Source organism: Prionailurus viverrinus, chromosome B2, assembly GCF_022837055.1.
Source record: "Prionailurus viverrinus isolate Anna chromosome B2, UM_Priviv_1.0, whole genome shotgun sequence".
Classification (NCBI taxonomy): Eukaryota; Metazoa; Chordata; class Mammalia; order Carnivora; family Felidae; genus Prionailurus; species Prionailurus viverrinus.
The window spans coordinates 8,882,515-8,900,384 of NC_062565.1; positions in this window are offsets into that span (position 1 = coordinate 8,882,515).

Sequence of the window (17,870 nt, forward strand, 5' to 3'; positions counted from 1 at the left end):
TATATTCTGCTCTTTTAGGGTGAAATTTTCTGAATATATCTGTTAAGTACATCTGATCCAGTGTACCATTCAAGGCCAAGGTTTCCTTTCTGATTTTCTATTTATAACATCTGTCCATTGATGTAAGTAGGGTATTAAAGTGCCCTATTATTGTTGTATAATTATCTATTAGTTTCTTTATGTTTGTTCTTAATTGTTTTATAGATTTGGATGCTCCCATGTTGGTGGCATAATATTTACAACTGTCATATCTTCTTGTTGTGTTGTATTTTATTTTTTTATATAATATTTATTTTATTATATAGTTCCCTTCTTTTTTTCTTTTTATGGTCTTTGTTTTAAAGTACAGCTACTCTGACTTTCTTTTGACATCCATGTGCATGATAAATGCTTCTCCATCTCCTTACTTTGAATCTGCAGGTGTCTTTAGGGGTAAACTGAGTCTCTTATAGGCAACATATAGAAGGACCTTGGTTTTCTACCCATTCTGACACCCTATGTCTTTTGATTGGAGTGTTTACTCCATTTACATTCACAGTAATTATTGATAGATACGTATTTATTACCATTTTATTACTTGTATTTTGGTTGTTTCTAGAGATATTCTCCAATCCTTTCTTGTCTTTCATGCTTTGTTGATTTTCTTTAGTGGTATATTTGGATTCTTTCTCTTTGTTCTTTGCATGTTTATTAGTGGTTTTTGGTTTGTGGTTATTATCAGCTGTGTGTAAAACCTCTTCTGCATATGGCAGTCCGTGTTAAGTTGATGGTTGTTTAAATCTGAACCCATTCTAGGCCCTGTCCTGTGCTCCCAGAGCTTGGATATTCTCCTTCACCCCCATCTTCACACATCATTGTTTGCTGTCCTTCTTCTTCACAAGACTTCAAGAGCTGGGAAGTCAGGAACCATGTCTCTCCTTTTTTCTACCATATCCCCAGTTCAAAGGCTGCAGTGAATACACACTGAACTTTTGTGCCAATCAGAAAAAGGCCCCTCTCCAGGCAATAGGTTTTTCTCTCTTGTTTTAGTGGGAGCCACGTGCCAGAATATTAGAGCTTGGGCTAGATTCGGCCTTCCTTTACCCCACTTGGTCAGGTATTTTTGTGCAAAGCAAAGACCACACAACCATACACAGTGGCCTTGAAAAGCATCAACCAAGTGCTTTGTGGGACAACAGAAAAGAAGATACCCACAAGTAGCCTTGGGTTAGTCACTGAGTTATGTGTAAAAGGATCACTTATCATTCCTTTTATAATGGAATGCATAAGCAGAAAAGGCTGGAAAATCCTTCAGAACAGGTGAAAGAGATTTCAAAGCAGGAAAGAGAGGTATGAACAATTCACATATCTAATAGGGCTGTCACAGCATTGTGTTATAGTATAGTTGGCAATATTTTTTTCTTAGTAAGTTGTGCACAAAATAATGGTGCATCTTACACTCTATGGCATCCTAGATATGATAATATATGAACATCAGTTAGGGATTATATTCAGTTCCACGTAAAAGAGACTGAACTCCACTGGCATAACCAAATATAGTTTATTTTCCTCGTGTGCTGAGAAGCATGGAGGCAGGCAGTCCTGGGATGGTCTGTCGGCTCTATAATGTCCTCAGTCATGGTTCCCAGTAAGTACCCAGGTTCTGTCTCTTTTCCTTCTCCCAGCATATGGCTTTCTCATGATTCCCTCAAGGCTCACAAGGGATTGGTGACTAGCCGTGTCTGACACACAGTGGTTTCCATTATGGTCTTGTCTATTTAGTGGTTTTTTTTTACTATTAAGTTGGATCTTAGTCTTTATTTTAGCTTTGCCCTTTATTTTTTATTCTTATCAATTGCTGTATTATTTAGCTGTGATTTTTGTTTTCTCTGTGGACCATCAATGTTCCATTAATTCTATTCTTTACCAATTCATGGAGCTGTCTTGTTGTGTCAGCATTTACTTATGAGCCTCGCTCTTCTTTGTCTCTCTTAGCCTCATTAGTATCAGATGATTTCTTCTCATCTTAGAATCTTTGGGGAGTATCGCCTGTCCCACCATTGTGCATAATTTGTCTTCTGTGATTTTGCCTTCCCCTTCAGTTTTGTCATTCTTCTTATTTGATTTTTGTTGTTAAAACATTTAGATTTGAGGGGCGTCTGGGTGGCTCAGTCAGTTGAGCATCCGACTTCGGCTCAGGTCATGATCTCACAGCTCGTGAGTTCGAGCCCTGCGTCGGGCTCTGTGCTGACAGCTCAGAGTCTGGAGCCTGCTTCGGATTCTGTGTTCCCCTCTCTCTCTGTCCCTAACCCACTCACATTCTGTCTCTGTCTCTCTCAAAAATAAATAAACATTAAAAAAATTTTTTTTTCAATTTAGATTTGCTTGTGGTTTTGGAAGTTTGTCTTTTTTGTTTTTGTTATTGCCATATTTTTCTTTTTACCCCAGAAATTGTAACTGTGCATGTGTGTTTTTAATTTTTTAATGTTTTATTCATTTTTGAGAAACAGAGACAGAGCATGAGTGGGGAGGGGAATAGACAGAGGGGAGACACAGAATCCGAAGCAGGCAGCAGGCTCCAGGCTCTGAGCTGCCAGCACAGAGCCTGACATGGGGCTCAAACTCACAGACTGCGAGATCATGACCTGACCTGAAGTCAGCTGCTGAACCGACTGAGCCACCCAGGCAACCCTGTGTGTATGTGTTTTAAGGATTTTGTCAGAAGAAATGACCTGCACTATTGCTTATCGAATTCATAGTGATATCTAATGTGGAGTAATTGTATAAAAACACACTGATGTTGCGGGAAAGATCGGAATCTTCAATATTTTCCTTCAGCTCTCATCTAGTATCAATTACCTTCATTTAAAAAGATTATGTTTCTGAGGCACCTGGCTAGCTCACTCAGTAAAGCATGCGACTCTTGATCTCAAAGTTGTGAGTTCAAGCCCCACGTTGGGTGTAGAGATTACTTTTATTTTTGAAAAAAATTTTTAAAGTGTGTTTATTTATTTTGAGGGAGAGAGAGGGAGCATGAACAGGGGAGGGGCAGAGAGAGAGGGAGCGAGAATGAATCTCAAGCAAGCTCTGCACTGTCAGCGCAGAGCCCGATGTGGGGCTCGAACCCACGAACCATAGGATCGTGACCTGAGCCAAAGTCGAACACTCAACCGACTGAGCCACCCGGATGCTCTGAGATTACTCAAAAAGAGATTTTTTTTTTTTTTTTACAAATTTGTGTTCCTTATTAGAATGTTATCATTTATCATCAGGAACTGACAAATTAGGGCTTCTCGACCAATCTTGCTCATTATTTGTTTTTGTGAGCTAAATTTTAGGGCAACAGGGCTATACCCATTCATTTAAACATTTTGTGCCACAAAGGCAGAGTTAAGTATTTGTGACAAAGACCATACGGTCCTCAGAGTCGAAAATATTTACTATCTTGCTTTTTTAAAAAAGGTTTGCTGACCCCTGTACAGAGTCTAATTTAATCCTACAGCAGCCATATAAGGTATGTAGCATAGTATCACTTAAGCTAAGAGAGGTTATGCAATCTGCTCAAAGTCACGTAGCTGGTAAATAACAGTGCCAGGCTCTGGTCCCAAGTCGGGGACCCTACTATTTAGGCTAGCCTCTTTTACGTACACAGAGCCATTTTCATCTCACAAACATTCTCTTGTTCTTCTTTTTCCACACGAGAAAATGTTCGCAGAGCTGGTGGACAACCAAGGCAGGATTTGAACCCACGTCAGTCGACAGCCCCACTGGTCTGCTCTTTCTACCAGACAACACTGCCTCTAAATATTATACTGTTAGATATTTTGTATTACTTCTCAAACATTCTGTGAGCAGCAATGATTTGATCCTAGCTTTAAAAAAATGTGTCACGAAATCAATACCGGGTCCAGTTCCCTCCAGAAGTCAAAGGAAAACTGTTGGCAGGGGAGTGATATTTTTTGACTGATCCATTTTTGTCCTTTCTGATCCCTAAAGCATTTGGGGACATCATTTACCTAACAAAGTAGTCACTGCAGGAACGTGGTAAGCCTGAGAGAATTTGCTGTGTTCTAGCACTGCCTTCCCCCTATTTTTTTCCCTCTGGATTAGCAGGCAATAAATGCAAAATTACTCCTTACACGAAGTCACTATGCAATCCCATTAGTTTGATTGGAAGCCTACAGTTTAAAAAAAGAAACTGGATCAGATTCTCCCTCCATACTTCTTTTGACCTTTGAACATGTAACACTAAAAGGTAATCATCATTTCATGATGTTCAAAGATTCGCATTTTATCAAAGTACAGACAGGATGCATGAGACAAGTAGGTCCCCACATCCCAACTGTGCGGCATTGGGTTGTAATTCCATATGGCTTTGTGGGAAGGAATTGGCAGCCTGATGGAAGTTAGCAGAACTAGAGAGACAGCATCGGCAACAGAATAGGAAAAGAGGCTGTGATAAAGACAGAGAAAGAAACAGAGATCCCCTTGCAGATTTCCAAGTGAGTCTTACAGGCACAAGCAAGTGGTGTGACACAGACATAGTGACATGGCTCTGGGGCCAGTCCTCGCTGGCACCCCTGATGCGTGAGGTGATCACTGTGCTTGTTCCACACCTGGAAGAGCAGAGACCTCCTCTGAAGTCTCACCAGGAAAACACAGGGGGAGAGAAGGGCACACAGCAAGACTGAAGGGCCACCACCTGATAGAAGGGCCTCTAAAATGCAGCCTTCCATCCATGACAGAGCAGGCCGGGTAATGCATTTTGTTCCCCCACTGGTTTGTTTTTATCCCATAGGATCAAACAGCATGGACCCGATTTGCATCACAGACAAGAGTGCATTTGCCCATTCTTTGGTGGGTTTCTTCTAAGAAGCAGCAGTTTTAGGCTTGGAGTCCATTGTACAGAGAGCAAGGAAGGAATAGAAAAACACTCCTGGGACAAGGGGTTCCCTTCTAATTATATTTCTGCAAGCCTTCTGTTTACTTCCCAGGCTGCCCTTAATCAAGCCCCAGGGCACTAACAAGCCACAGGTGAAATTCACACCAGGCAGTCTGTGGGGGGTTGGAAATTGACACCAGTAATTCCCAACGGGCTATTTTTGCAAAGGTGTAAAGTTTATTTTCTTAAATTACTTGGAATACACTTCCCATGATTTTAGAGGCTCCTTTAAAGGACCCAAAAGATCTAGCAGAAGGTATGGGAGGTGATTGTGATTATAAGGACTTTTTGAGATTAGTTATGACCCCGGGCTGAAGTACTCAGAACATTGCTGTTGTCATTGTCATGCTTTTTTTTTTTTCCTTCAGAAGCCACTGCAACAGGGCAGAGGCACAACAGATTGCTTACTCTGCCAGCCTCCAAGAACCACTGAAAAAAAAGTAATTTGCAGAATTGGTGGGGGAGTCGAGTGAGGCATGCAGTGAGAAAAGAACCAGGTGTTCCTTATTTCATTTGTATTAGGCCAAAGAGACAAAGAAATTCATTCATGAAACAAAAATACAGACTAGGTCATAGTAGAGAAAATCCATGCTCTGAGAGACCAGCTGGATGACCTTGAGCGACCACTGGAGAGAACCATTGATCTGAAGGAAAGTGACCCAACAGGCTGCTTTTCTGGCTTGTTTTGACAAAAAGTATTCCCACGTGTGGTTATGGTGGTATGGCACAGGTCAACCGGTTTAACTAGCTTCTCTGATTTCTACCAAGAGCACATGGACACCATTTTCTTTCTTTCTTTCTTTCTTTCTTTCTTTCTTTCTTTCTTTCTTTCTTTCTTTCTTTCTTTCTTTCTTTCTTTCTTTCTTTCTTTCTGTCTTTCTTTCTTTCTTTCTGTCTTTCTTTCTGTCTTTCTCTCTTTCTTTCTCTCTCTCTCTCTCTCCCTCTCTCCCTCTCTCCCTCTCTCCCTCTCTCCCTCCCCTCCCCTCCCCTCCCCTCCCCTTCCCTTCCCTTTCCTCTTTCTTTTTTAAATGTTTATATATTTTTGAGACAATGAGAGAGACAGAGTGCAAGCAGGGGAGGGGCAGACAGAGTGAGACAGAATCCGAAGCAGACTCCAGGCTCCGAGCTGTCAGCCCAGAGCCCCACGCGGGGCTCAAACTCACAAATCATGAGATCATGACCTGAGCCGAAGTCGGACGCTTAACCGACTGAGCCACCCAGGCGCCCCAGACACCATTTTCTGACTTGTGTGATCAACAAACAGAGATGATTTAAGAAATAGCAGATAGTAGAAAGAGGACAAACAAAACATGTACAGATTAGATTCTTGTTATTTTCAAGTGTTGGAGTAATCAAAACGTCTCAGAAGAGCGAGAACGCAGGGGTTCCCTAATGGAGGCGAGCTGGGTCTAAGCTTGCTTGGGGCTGGGGTTGCCACGTACCGCCTCTTCCAGGAGCCCATCACTGGTGCCCCAAATAATATCACCGGGTTTGTTCCTTTGGGTTCAGCTTGGTTATTAAAGGACCAGTGCGTGGACTTTATAAAACCTTAAGTCTAGCCTAGCTTATTCGTGAGGTGTCCCATTCCCCAATGTGGGAGATGACTGGGGAACCCATGCCTATAGACCTTCCAGAGGGTGGTTCTGGGCAAGGCGGAGGGTCACCAGGTGGCAGCTGGGAGAAGAGGAAGCTCTGGGGGTGGTAAGGGATGTTCTCACAGGGACAGAGAGTCAGAGAAAGCCAGCCTCACCCATTTCACAGTGTTTCCTGGGCTCGTGGTAAATTTGAGAAGGATGACAAAATATTGTTCAGACATCTGCCCCGGTTTCCCGCAAAGTTGGGAGAACTGAGGAAATGCCCCCGGATTTCAAAGGCCCTCTATCAACGTTATTTGTAAGACTGGGAGGAAAACCGCAGATGATCTGAGAGGCAACCTGTCGTTGGCAAGATCTCGACTTCTGAATTGACTCACGTTGTCCATCAGGGAGCTTTGGCCTCGGCGTGGCAGCACAGACTGCACCGTGATCTTTGCAGAGTGATGGATGCAGGCGAAGCCAGCAGATGGTTTACAGGGATGTGGCCAAGGCACTAATAGCAACAGAGCCCAGCGCTTGCAATTGCTTAGTCAGCTGAGGCCTTCACATACCGCACAGACGAGGAAATGGGCTGTTACAGGGTCGTGTGAGGACAGGAGTGGAGCCTGAGTCCTGGTTGGACTAAGCAGATTTCCCCTAATCTCCTCAGCACTTAGTCACGGGGGGTGCAGCCCTATGGAGCTTCACAAAATTCTCTACGAGAGTCTCTCATGCTTTGTATGATTTCATGCTCCTAGGATATTTTCTGCCATCTTTTGGTGATATTCGGAGCTCACCGAATTAGAAGAGTTTTCATGTGTATGGAAGTTGTCTTTGTATACCAACGTTCTAGGATTTTTTTTTCCTTTTATTTTTGATGTCATTCTTTTTTCTTGTTTGTTTGTTTTAATTCCAGTATCGTTAACATGCAGTGTTGCATTAATTTCAGGGGTACAATATAGTGATTCAAAATGCGATACACAGCTCCGTGCTCATCGTGATAAGTGTACTCTTAATCCCCTTCCTCTATTTCACCCATCCCCCTACCCGCCTCCCTTCTGGGAACCATTGGTTTGTTTTCTATGGTTATGAGTCGGCTTTTTTGTTGGTCTCTTTGTTCTTTTGTTTTGTTTCTTAAATTCCATATATGAGTGAAATCATGTGGTATTTATCGTTCTCTGACTGGCTTATTTCATTTAGCACTATGCCCTTTAGATCGATCTATGCTGTTGCAAATGGCAAGATCCCTTTCTTTTTTATGGCTGACTAATATTCCACCACCTTCCCACACCACGCCACCCCCCCACCACATCTTCTTTTTTTTTTTTCCCAAGCCTACATCTGACATTTTTATTTATTTTTATTTTATTTTATTTTATTTATTTTTTTAATTAATTGTGTTTTTTTATGAAATTTATTGACAAATTGGTTTCCATACAACACCCAGTGCTCATCCCAAAAGGTGCCCTCCTCAATACCCATCACCCACCCTACCCTCCCTCCCACCCCCCATCAACCCTCAGTTTGTTCTCAGTTTTTAACAGTCTCTTATGCTTTGGCTCTCTCCCATTCTAACCTCTTTTTTTTTTTTTTTTTCCTTCCCCTCCCCCATGGGTTCCTGTTAAGTTTCTCAGGATCCACATAAGAGTGAAACCATATGGTATCTGTCTTTCTCTGTATGGCTTATTTCACTTAGCATCACACTCTCCAGTTCCATCCACGTTGCTACAAAAGGCCATATTTCATTTTTTCTCATTGCCACGTAATATTCCATTGTGTATATAAACCACAATTTCTTTATCCATTCATCAGTTGATGGACATTTAGGCTCTTTCCATAATTTGGCTATTGTTGAGAGTGCTGCTATGAACATTGGGGTACAAGTGGCCCTATGCATCGGTACTCCTGTATCCCTTGGATAAATTCCTAGCAGTGCTATTGCTGGGTCATAGGGTAGGTCTATTTTTAATTTTCTGAGGAACCTCCACACTGCTTTCCAGAGCGGCTGCACCAATTTGCATTCCTACCAACAGTGCAAGAGGGTTCCCGTTTCTCCACATCCTCTCCAGCGTCTATAGTCTCCTGATTTGTTCATTTTGGCCACTCTGACTGGCGTGAGGTGATACCTGAGTGTGGTTTTGATTTGTATTTCCCTGATAAGGAGCGACGCTGAACATCTTTTCATGTGCCTGTTGGCCATCCGGATGTCTTCTTTAGAGAAGTGTCTATTCATGTTTTCTGCCCATTTCTTCACTGGGTTATTTGTTTCTCGGGTGTGGAGTTTGGTGAGCTCTTTATAGATTTTGGATACTAGCCCTTTGTCCGATATGTCATTTGCGAATATCTTTTCCCATTCCGTTGGTTGCCTTTTAGTTTTGTTGGTTGTTTCCTTTGCTGTGCAGAAGCTTTTTATCTTCATAAGGTCCCAGTAATTCACTTTTGCTTTTAATTCCCTTGCCTTTGGGGATGTGTCGAGTAAGAGATTGCTACGGCTGAGGTCAGAGAGGTCTTTTCCTGCTTTCTCCTCTAAGGTTTTGATGGTTTCCTGTCTCACATTTAGGTCCTTTATCCATTTTGAGTTTATTTTTGTGAATGGTGTGAGAAAGTAGTCTAGTTTCAACCTTCTGCATGTTGCTGTCCAGTTCTCCCAGCACCATTTGTTAAAGAGGCTGTCTTTTTTCCATTGGATCTTCTTTCCTGCTTTGTCAAAGATGAGTTGGCCATACGTTTGTGGGTCTAGTTCTGGGGTTTCTATTCTATTCCATTGGTCTGTGTGTCTGTTTTTGTGCCACCACCACATCTTCTTTATCCATTCATCTGTTGATGGACACTTGGGATGCTTCCATAATTTGCCTATTATACATAGTGCTATGATAATAGGGGTACATGTATCCCTTTGAATTAATATTTTCATATTTTTTGGATAAATATCTAGTAGTGCAATTAGTGGCTCATAGGGTAGTTCTATTCTGAACTTTTGGAGTAACTTCCCTACTGTTTTCCACAGTGGCTGCATCAGTTTGCATTCCTACCAACAGTGCACGGGGGTTCCTTTTTCTCCGAGTTCTCACCACCACCTGTTGTTTCTTGTGTTTTTTATTTTAGCCATTCCAACTGGAGTAGGGAGAGATCTCACTGTAGTTTTGATTTGTATATCCCTGATGACGAGTGATGTTGAGCATCTTTTCATGTGTCTGTTGGCCATCTGGATGCCTTCTTTGGAGAACTATCTATTCATGTCTTCCGCCCATTTTTAAATTGGATTATTTCATTTCTGAGTGTTGAGTTTATCAGTTCTTTAGATATGTTTTGGATACTAACCCTTTATTGGATATGCCATTTGTAAATATCTTCTCCCATTCTCTAGGTTGCCTTTCAGTTTTGTTGACTATTCTCTTCCCTGTGCACAAGTTTTTATTTTGATGTAGTTCCAATAGTTTCTTTTCGCTTTTGTTTCCCTTGCCTCAGGAGACATCTAGAAAGAAGTTGCTGTAGCCACTGTCAAAAAACTTACTGCCTATGCTCTCTTCTAGGATTTGTATGGTTTCAGGTCTCACATTTAGGTCTTTAATCAATTTTGAGTTTATTTTTGTATATATTGTAAGAAAGTGGTCCAGTTTCATTCTTTTGCATGGAGCTGTCCAGTTTTCCCAACCCGATTTGTTGAAGAGACTTTTTCTCATTGCATATTCTTTCTTGCTTTGTCAAAGATTAATTGACCATATAATTGTGGGTTTATTTCTGGCTCTACTATTCTATTCCATTGATCTATGTGTCTATTTTTGTACCAGTACCATGGCGTTTTGATTACTACAGCTATATCTTGATATCTGGGATTGTGATACCTCTAGCCTTGCTCTCCTTTTTCAAGATTGCTTTGGCTATTTGGGGTCTTTAGTGGTTCCATACAAATTTTAAGATTATTTTTTCTAGCTCTGTGAAGAATTCTATTGGTATTTTGATAGAGATTGCATAAAATGTATAGATGGCTTTGGGTGGTATGGACATTTTAACAATATTTACTCTTCCAATCTGTGAGCATCGAATATCTTTCCATTTGTTTGTGTCATCTTCATTTCTTTTAAAAAAATTTTTTAATGTTTATTTGTTTTTGAGAGAGAGAAACACACACACAGAGTGCGAGCAAGGGAGGGGCAGAGAGAGAGGCAGACACAGAATCCGAAGCAGGCTCCAGGCTCCGAGCTGTCAGCACAGAGCCCCACGCGGGGCTCGAACTCACGAACCGTGGGATTATCACCTGAGCTGAAGTCGGACACTTAACCAACTGAACCACCCAGGTGCCCCTCATCTTCAATTTCTTTAATCAGTGTTTTACAGCTTTCAGAGTACAGGTCTTTCACTTCCTTGGTTAAGTTTCTTTCTAAGTATTTTATTGTTTTTGGTTCAATTTTAAGTGAGATTGTTTTCTTAATTTCCCTTTCTGCTAATTCATTATTAGAGTGTAGAAATGCAACAGATTTCTGTGCATTAATTTTGTATCCTGTGACTTTACTAAATTCATTTATCAGTTCTAGTAGTTTTTTGGTGGAGGAATTAGGGTTTCCTATGTATAGTATCATGTCATCTGCAAATACTGAAAATTGTACTTCTCCCTTACCAATTTGGATGCCTTTTGTTTCTCTTTCTTGTCTGATTTCTGTGGCTAGGACTTCCAAAACTATGTTGAACAAAAGTGATGAAAGTGGACATCCTTGTCTTACTCCTGACCTTAGGGGAGAAACTCTCAGTTTTTCCCCATTGAGTAGGATGTTAGCTGTGGGCTTTTCATTGTGGGCTTTGTTATGTTGAGGTATGTTTCCTCTAAACCTACTTTGTTGAAGGTCTTTATCATGAGTGTATTCGTTTTTTTTTTTTTTCTCATAGATTGTGTCTATAAAACTGAACTGATTAAGAAAAAACTTATACAAGTAGTTCCCAGTTGGGAGAGGAGGTGCTGAGGACTATTTTATATATATAAAAAAACACAGCCCCAGCCATAAATATTATATATATAAAATATGTATATAAAAACATATAAAACTGGAGGCTTCACAAATATTATATCTTTACACAATATATAAATTATAATATAACTGGGCTCTACCTACAAATATTCTGATCTGTCCCATCCCATCCCCCAATCCTTTTAAGTTGAGTTATTTCATTGGTATTTTGGCTACGATTGCACTTAGATGTGGGAAACAGAAAATACATCTACTGTGGCTTAAACAGAAAAAGAATGATTTTGTCACGCAATAAGTAATGTGGAGCTGGTGGGTTTGGTTCAGCAGTTAGACACGACAGGGTCTGCCCAGGGTGGTGCCCTTGGCCCCTTCCTTCATAAACGCAAGGCAATGGCTATAGTGTGCCATCTTGCCCCTCGGCGGGAAAGGAGACGGGGAACTGGGGCATGCCAGCTTTCCAGCAGCTGCCTGGGAAGGCTTCTGCTTCTGCTTCTTGGGTCTGAACTGGGTCATTCGGATGCCTCCAGCTGCAAGGAAGGATGTATAGCCAGAGGGGACAAGGAGAAGACGTTGGGAAGGGTTGGGGTACCCATTCCATGAATCTGCCACAGTTAGTTGCTAGAATGGCGAGAAAAACAACCAGCTTTGGCTGGTTGACTATCACCATTGATGTGATACCTTATTCTGCCTCTAATGTAAGATTTGCATTGTAGGGATTGGCTGCTAAATTTTGGTCCTTGGGGACACCATCTAATAATGCTTTTCCATGAAATAAACTCATTCAAGGGGAGTCTGTGGGTGGCATGAAAGCCTGGACCTTATATCTAGAGGCACAAATGGCTATACTTTTTTGGGATGTGAATTCTTGAGATCAAATCTTTATTCTCAAGCAGTTCTACCACATGTTTAACCGGGAGGTAAACTGTGCTGAACTGTGAAAAAGAGAAAACTCAGTGTCTGTCAATAGCTTCGCTGGGTGGAGTAAAGTGTGCCTGGGGGCTATCCAGATAGCTTTGTTCTTTTCAGTGCAGACATGATGAGCAGGGTTTTTTGCGCATTTTATTTGTTTATATTTTTATGCCAGTGTAATTGACATACAATGTTGTATTAGCTTCAGGTGTACAATACAGCGATTGAACACTTCTAGACATTACCCAGTGCTCATCCTGATAAGGGTTCTCTTAATCCCCTTCACCTGTGTCACCATCCCCCCCCCCCCCTTCCCCGTACGTTCTCTGCCGTGAAGGGTTTGGTTTTTTGTCTCTTTTTCTCTTTCTTCGTTTGTTTTGTTTCTTACATTCCACATATGCGTGAAATCATATGGCATTTGTCTTCCTGTGATGAGAGATTCTGAAGGAGTCCTTCCAAGGATAGACCAAAACAGAAATCAAAACAGTTGTGCATAATTACGAACAACTGACGCAGCAGAGGCGGAGATCCAGTCTACTTCTGACTCTGCCACTGTCCAACTGTGTGACCGTAGGCAAGTCAGTAGTGTCTGTGGGGTTTTATTTCCACATACGGGAAACGATGACGCTGGATTCGGCGATCTTTGTTTTAAATATGAAGGAAAATGAGGTTCCCCTGAAGGCTGAACGTTAATTGACTAATCAGATGGAGTACAGAATATACGGCTTATGGTTTGGATATCATCGATTAAAATTGAGCCAGTTTGCACAAAATTTTACTTAAGAAGTGCTGAAATGACATTTCTAGCTTAGATCTCTCTGCTGAACGTACGTAGCTGACCCCCGAGCGTCTCATAGGGGATAATCCGCTGCAGGAATTTCTTTATTTTATTTGCTTTTATTTAAAAATTTTGTTTATTTATTTAGAGAGGGACAGAGACCGCATGAATTGGGGAAGAAGAGAGAGAGAGAGAGAGAGAGAGAGAGAGAGAGAGAGAGAATTCCAGGCAGGCTCCACACTCTCAGTTCTGAACCTGACAGAGGGCTTGAACTCACAAAACTGTGAGATCATGACCTGAACAGAATCGAAGAATAGGATGCTTAGCTGGCTGAGCCACCCAGGCACTGCCTCCGTGGTTGAGAATGGTACCTACTTCTCATGCAGACCTGCTCCTCCTGAGTTTTCTAGCTCAGTGAATGAACTCTCCATTCAGCCTCTTGATTCTCTCTTCTGAGTATCCGTGTCCCTAAACCTCTCTCTGCCCCCACTGCCACCATCCTGGCCAACTTGACCTCTCATGTGATTGCCACAGCAGTCACCCAGCTGGTTTGTCCTAGCCTTGCGAGCCATTCACATGATCTTCCTCCAACGCAAATGTAATTATTCTTTCACTCGGCAAATATTTATTGAATGTTTTCTACAGGACTGTCGCTGTTCCAGTCCCTGGGGATTCGGTAGTGTACAAAATAAAGTCTTCGCCTTTGTGGAACTTACATTACAGAAGAGGCAGTCTGTAAGTAAATGGACAAATGGATATATTACTAAAGCGATGGATGGGGTGAGTGCTGTAAAGAAAATCATGAGAGGAATGTCTTTAGATAGGGTGGTCAAGGAAGATACTTGCAGGGTGATAATGGGTGGGAACGAAGTGAAAAAGCAAACTAGGTGATTGTCAGGGGAAAGAATGTTCCAGAGTGAGAAAGCCCTGGGAGGAGGGGGGGAGGGGCTTGCTTGGTGAATTCAAAGAGCAGTAAGGAAGCCAGTGGAGTGTCAGTGGAGAGAAACAGGGGCAGAGTGGACATGAGGCCCCGGCGGTGACAAGGGACCAAATTACTAGAGACCTGACTGGCCACTGAAAAATTTCTGCGGGGGGGGGGGGAGCAGTGGGGGGGAAAGGGAGGGAACATGGTGCCCACACTGAGGTTTCTTTTTTTTTTTTTTTTAACGTTTATTTATTTTTGAGACAGAGAGAGACAGAGCATGAACAGGGGAGGGGCAGAGAGAGAGAGGCAGACACAGAATCGGAAGCAGGCTCCAGGCTCTGAGCCATCAGCCCAGAGCCCAACGCGGGGCTCGAACTCACGGACCGCGAGATCGTGACCTGAGCTGAAGTCGGACGCTTAACCGACTGAGTCACCCAGGCGCCCCCACACTGAGGTTTCAAAATAACCTTTGCTGTGTAGAAAATTAACTGTAAAGGATCAAGAATGGTCACAGCGAGATCAGTTAGTAAGCTTTTGCATAGCTTTGGAGGATTTGTTTCATTTTTCTTATTGTGGTAGAATTCACATAATCTAAAATTTACTATTTTAACCACTTCTAAGTGTCCAGGTCAGTGGCCTTATACACTGTCACACTGCTGTGCCGCCATCACCGCCATCCGTCTCTGGCACATTTGCATCTTCTCAAGCTGAAACTCATTAAATACTCATGAGTCCCTGTTGAACACTGACCCTCCATTCTCTCCTCCCCAGCATTCAACTTTCTGTCTTTGTGAATCTGACCATGCTGGGTCCCTAATATAAGGAGAATTGGATAACATCTGTCTTTTTGTCTCTGACGTGGTCGCTTAGCAGTAATGTCTTCAAGGTTCCTCCATGTAGTGGCACGTCTCACACCTGCCCTCCTTTTTAAGGCTGAATAATATTCCACTGCACGTGTATAGCGTTTGTTCATCCATTCGTCCGTTGGCGGACACGCGTGAATGGTGCTGCTGTGAACGTGGGTGGATGAAGATCTCTTCAAGCCGCTGCTTTTGATTCTTTTGGGTCGACGCCCAGAGGTGGAGTTGCAGGATCATGGAGTAATTTCTGTGGGTCTCTTTCAATGGCGGAGGATGGGAACCTCCACCTCTCCTTAACGTTTCTCAGTGGTTTTCTACCGCCACCAGGACCAAGTCCGAAATCAGGTGAACGTGGCTCAAACATCCCACACGGTGTAGTCCTCGCCCAACTCTCAAAGTCCCCACATCCACCTTCTGACTTCTAGCGAACTTCTTTGAATCCTTGCAACAGGCCGCGTGGTTTCCTCTTCTGAGAACTGACCTCCGACCCCAGCTGACTTGTGCTTATTGTTAATTCCCCTGAGGACTTACACTTCTCAGCCCACCAAGTTCAGGTTAGGTTTCTAACACCTCCATCCTGTGTGCTCCCCCGGACCTTGCCTTGCCTACCATATGCGTGGCCATCCTTAAGCGCTGCCCTACCTCACTCTTGCCCTTGACACGGTAGATGCTGTGTCTGACACGGACCTACTACCTACCTCCCAGTGGAAAGAGTATTTATTGAATAAATGAACAAAGGTGGACATACAATAAAATTATAATCTGTCCTTTCCTCGAGACACAGTGCTTTGAAACATGAGTTACAAACGAAAACACCCCCAGGGGCCACATAACACAACTTCCTGATGCTGAGTGTGGGAGCTTAATAGACAGAGTGGGGGGCGTGGCTTTCCAGAGCTCCTCTTGTACAGTCCTGGGCAGTAGGATCACTGCATGACTATTTAAATCAAAACTTGTTAAATGAAATAAAATTTAAAGTCAGATCCTTCATCAAACTAGCCACATTTCATGAACGCAGTAGGTAGCCACATGTGACTATTGGCTAACATACTGCACAAGGCAGATATAGAACATTTTCATCATTGTAGAAAGTTCTCTTCAGTGGTGCTGTTCTAAGGAGTGTATGTCCCACCGAAGTCATTCAGGTTTAAAATTTTGACCACCGGGCTGGCTGAGCAGAATACTTCAGCACCCCAGTTTCGATTCCCCGCTCTCAAAGACGAGTCTTCCGATAAAGCCAGACACTGGGAGATTGCAGCACTGGGATTTGTCTTTGCGGAAATGACAGTTCCATTGACAAGACAATGACAGTGAGGACATTGCTTATTACCCACTTTATGTGGTGGCCTTTTCCTGAAAACCCTGGAGGAAATTTCTCTCCGATTTTAGCGTCAGGAATAGTTGTATGTATATTTTTCCATCACAGTCTAATTCTGTAATTGATCAGATTTCCCTTTTTGCATTGGTGTCTAAACGAGTCAAATGTGACCCAGTGCTCGCAGGTGAGCCAAACCTCATTCTGTGCATAAAACCCTTAGCTCAGTCTTATTTTTCTTATTCCTCCTCCCTTCAGACAAATCCTGTGCATGTGTTTTGTAAATGCATTCCCCCACCCCTCCGGTGAATCCAATCTACTTACTTGGTGCTATACAGTATCCCATATATATGCACTATAGGTTAATTCTCAACCCCTTTATTGATAGGTATTTGAATTGTTTCCATTCTTCCCTATTACAGACAATGCTAATGGATGTCCCTGTGCATATATATCTTTGCCCTGGTGCATGAGAGGGCACCGAGAAATGGAACCACGGGGCTATGCTTATTCTTAGCTTTGAGAGGTTGTCCAATTGCCTTCCAAAGTGTTGTAACAATTTATGTCCCTGCCAGCTCTGTATGAGATTCTCACTCTTACCTCCTGCTCTCATCGGGAATGGTTTCCATTTCTGTGAACATAATGGGCTGAAATATCCCATTGTTGTTTTGTTTTGCGTTTTCCCCAAGCACTGGTGATACTCTGTTTTCATACTTGCTTGTCTAATTGTGTTTCCTCTTAGGTGACCTTCCAGGACATCCTTTGCCCATTTTCTACTGGATTGTTTATCATCTTCTAGTTGATGGAAGGGAACTATGTAAATCTGTTTTTAAAAATAACAGCTTTCTTGGGATATTATGCACATAACCATAAAACTAAGCCTTCTGAAGTATACAATTCAGTGGTTTTTTAGTATATGCCCAGAATTGTGTAACCATCACCATCATCTAATTTTAGAATGTTTTCATTGTCCCAAAAAGAAACCCGGTAGCATTAGCAGCCATTCCCTACTTCTCCCCACCCCCACCTCCTGGCCCCAGCCAACCACCAGTCTACATTCTGTCTCAATGGATTTGCTTATTTTAGACATTTCATATAAATGGAATCATTTAATCACATCCATTTTGAAAAAAGATGGGCATATAAATAAACACTTTAATGAGTTATAAGGCAATTTTGCGTTTTTGAATTACGCAACTGGCCCACCATGCTTAGATGCTTTTTACTTGCATCTAAATCCTTTTCTCTTCCCTCACATAAGTTATGAATGATAAATATATACATTTTAAAATCCGCCTTCCCGATCCCTGGCATCTTTCACCTTCAAGGATTCCCGGAGATCAAAATCTTCCCTTTGAAAAGCATTGGCCTGAAGCAAATCATAGTCTAAACACAGCTCTTGTAAGAGCAGAGCTAAAATTCCATTTTGTTTACATTTGGCTGAACTAAAAGGGGTCATTTCGAGAAAGAGTCAAGGACTAGAAAAGGAAATGGCCCAGAATGAGTCTAAAAGATTTAATGTTTAAAAATTGGGGAACGCTGAGGGGACTTGCAAACTATTATCAACTGCACGATTGGAAAGGAATCATGCAAAGTGTTAGGGTAACCGGCCAAACCAAAGCTC